The 3,368-nt window shown below is 66.0% G+C and overlaps 1 long non-coding RNA gene across 1 annotated transcript; it reads right to left on the minus strand.

Moving 5' to 3' along the window:
• Positions 1-1,389: 1,389 nt before the first annotated feature.
• LOC117889213 lies at positions 1,390-3,202 on the minus strand. The gene is made up of 4 exons (XR_004648416.1): positions 3,175-3,202; positions 2,753-2,778; positions 2,399-2,436; positions 1,390-1,494 (listed from the first exon to the last, which is right to left on the minus strand). It is a non-coding gene; the product is annotated as an uncharacterized LOC117889213 (long non-coding RNA).
• Between the last annotated feature and the right edge of the window lie 166 nt (positions 3,203-3,368).

Consider the following 3,368-nt stretch of genomic DNA (forward strand, 5'->3'; position numbering starts at 1 on the left):
GCCTTTCCCCTCTAGGGGGCGCCGGCTCCCATCCAGCAGTGTTGTTCCCGTTCTGTGGCCTTCACACTGGGTCTCAGGACGACTCCCAGGCGTCCCCGCCCTCCGCGGGCATGACAGCCCCGGTGCCACCCATCCCCCCTTCCACGCCAAGAAAGAGGCCCAGCCCCAGAGGCCCCTTCTGCCCCTTGCTGGGGTGCATTGGTGGAGGGTGGGGCTGTGTATGTTGCTGTGTGTACATGCTGTGTGTGGGGGGGAGGGGCTCTCCAGGCCCACTCTCCCCCCCCCCCGCACACACAGAGTCGTGTGTGTGGGGGGGAGCCCTCCCCCGGGGTTTCTGGCCGGCCCGGTGTTTACGAGCGGCTGGTTCCTGGCAGAGGCGAGATGCCGGTAAGGCCGCCGGCTTCCTAGCAGCCGTTAGCAGAGGCGCCCGGCAGAATGCTAAACAGCAATCACAACAAAGGCCGTGCGCCGAGAGGGGGGAGGGCGGGGGGGCTGCCGGTTGCTCCCCTAAGCCCCCCCATTGCCATCCCCTGCAAGGGCCAAAGTGTGGAGAGGGACTGCCAGGGGGGATGTCAGTGTGGGGCATGTGTGTGTGTGTGTGTGTCCCAGACGCCCCCTACTGGAGGGAACCAGGACTGCCCCGCTCTGTGTCATAGCCCCCACACTGCTCCCAGCTAGTGGGGATCCCCCGGTCGGCCCAGCGGCATGGCCTGGGGCCCCGGCGGGGAAGCGCCAGGAGGGAGGGGAGGCTGGAGCGCCAGGTTACACTGCTTCCGGGGCGGTCGTTCTCTTCTCTCCAGCCCGTGCCGCTCGGCCAGCTCTGTCCCCGGGCCTGCCCGGCTCGCGGCCATCGACTCTCTGGGTGGAACAGCTGACGCACCCCTCCCCAGAGGGGTCACATCCCAGTGCCGGGTGAGGGGTCCCTGGATACCAGCCCCGGCGCCCCAGCCCAGAGCGATCCCATCTCCCCCAGGTGTAACACACACTCCCGGCGCGGGTACAGGGGGACTGCGGGGTGCCCGGGGGTGCTGGTTTGTGGTTCTGTGTTTATTACAAATCTGGAGATTAGCAGGATGCAAAATAACACAAACAGCCGCCTCGGCGTGTCCCCTCCCCCTCCTGGTGCTGAGCCCCCCTGGCCCTCACCCGTGGGGCTGGGTGGGGCAGCACCAGCTGGAGGGAGGGCTACGGGGCGCTATAAGTCGAGCCCGTTCTCTGCGGGGGGGGGGAGGGGGAATCATGCTGTCACCTCCTTGTGGCCGACGCTCCCTGCACCGTTGCTCCGATGACTCCCCCTGGGTTCACGCTATGGGGGTAGGTGGGGGGCACCCCTGCACCGTGGGGGCTCTACCCGTCAGGCCCCTGGCTCACGTTGATGGTGGCGTACAGGACGGGCTCGGGGGCAGGGGCCGGGCCCCCCCGCTTGGCCTGCAGCACCTGGCCGTCCAGCTTGGCGCAGGTGAGTCCCTCGGCACCGGGGTCGGTCTCCTGGGGCTGGGAGGGGAGAGAGACACCGGAGTGTATGTGTGTGTGTCCATACGCCAACACCAACACACACACCAGACAGTTCTGATCCCAGACACCAGGGGGCAGCGATGCCCAGGGCTGGCTCCAGGCACCAGCCCACCAAGCATGTGCTTGGGGTGGCGCCTGGAGAGGGGCAGTGCAGCGGGGCGCTCCGGTCCGAGAGTGGGACCGTGACTGGGCTCGCCGCCCTCCCCACGGCACTCCGGATGGTCGGGGATTGCGGGCCCGCGGCCGGGCTCGGTGCCCTCCCCTGCCGCGCTGGGGGGGGTGGGAGAGGGGGGGCGGCGGGTGGCTTTTTCGCCTAGGGCGGCAAAAAAGCCAGAGCCGGCCCTGGCAGTGCCCCCCAAACCCCACCCCATGCACAGTTGCTCTGACACGCTCTGTCCTGTCCAGCTCCGGAGAGCTGCTCTTTCCCCCAGCAGGGAATCCAGCAACACCCCCTTCCCCCCCCAACCACACTCCAGCCCACAAAGCCCCATGGGGCAGAGATCAGGGAAATTCCCCCTCCCCTCCCCCGGCACCTGCCCCCCATGGAATTCCACTGACCCTCCCCAAATCTCAGACAAATGCAAGCGTTTGGAGGATGGTTTGGGGGGTCAAGGTGTGTTTGGGGGGTGCAGGGTCAGGCTCTTATTCTCTGTGCTCTGGGTCTCCCGCCCCTCTCAGGGGGGAGCCTCGTTGCTGATCCCCAGCTCCGGTATCTGCCCTGAGAGGGAACGGGGGGGGGGCAGGCAGAGTCGGGGGGGCCAGTGTCAGAACATGGCTCTAGTGGGACCTGTGCAGGGCCGGATGGCGGGGGTGGGGGTGGGTGGGTGTAGAGGTTGGATGGTGCACTGGTGCTGGGGGTGGTGGAGGAGTGGGGGGCACTTACCAGGACATCCATCTGCTTCCCTTCAGCCATGAGGGCGTCTGTGGAATAGAGACACCCACCAGTGAGCGGCTGGGCCCAGATCAGGGCCCCGGGCCCAGGCCACCACCCCACATCTGAGCCATTCGCAGACTGGCTTGCCTGCCCCATGGCATACTGGGGTGGGGCTGGTTCACAAGCCCCATGGTGCAGAGGGGGAAACTGAGGCACAAAAGGGGGCAGGGGCGCCCCCAAAGGCACACAGTGAATCAAGGCTGCACCCCACATCAGCATGCTCCCCCACACAGGATGTGGCCCCTGACAGGGGCACCCGCCCCTCCCCCCTGCTCCATGGCTGCCCCCTCATGTGTGACTTACAGACTGTGGCTGCAGCCTCGGACTCCCTATGGGGAGAAAGAGAGAAAGAGATAGTAACAGAACCCAGGAGTCCTGGCTCCCAGCCCCCCTCATCTATCCATTAGGCCTCACTCCCCTCCCAGAGCCAGGAAGAGATCCCAGGAGTCCTGGCTCCCAGCCGACTCCAATCTAACCATTAGACCCCACTCCCTTCCCAGAGCTAGGGAGAGAACCCAGGAGTCCTGGCTCCCAGCCGACTCCAATCTAACCATTAGATCACACTCCCTTCCCAGAGCTAGGGAGACAACCCAGGAGTTCTGCCTCCCAGACCTCTTGATCTAACCATTAGATCCTAGTCGCTTCTCTGAGCCGGGGAGAGAACCCAGGAGTCCTGTGTCCTGGGGCAGGTAGATCGGGGGTGCGGAGCGGAGCTGGGGTCTCACCTGCTCTGATTCAGGGCTGGTCCTTTCCCTGCAGAGACACGAAGCAGAATCATCCATGAGTCAACCCGGATCCCGTGTACCAGCCCTGCCCCTCAGCTCTACAGGGCATCTGGGATGGGGGGCCCAGGAGAGAGTCCCCCCTCTCCCCCCGCCGCTCTGCCTGGGGAGCACCTCACCCTCCAGCTGCTGAACCT

This window comes from Trachemys scripta, chromosome 16, assembly GCF_013100865.1.
Source record: "Trachemys scripta elegans isolate TJP31775 chromosome 16, CAS_Tse_1.0, whole genome shotgun sequence".
Classification (NCBI taxonomy): domain Eukaryota; kingdom Metazoa; phylum Chordata; order Testudines; family Emydidae; genus Trachemys; species Trachemys scripta.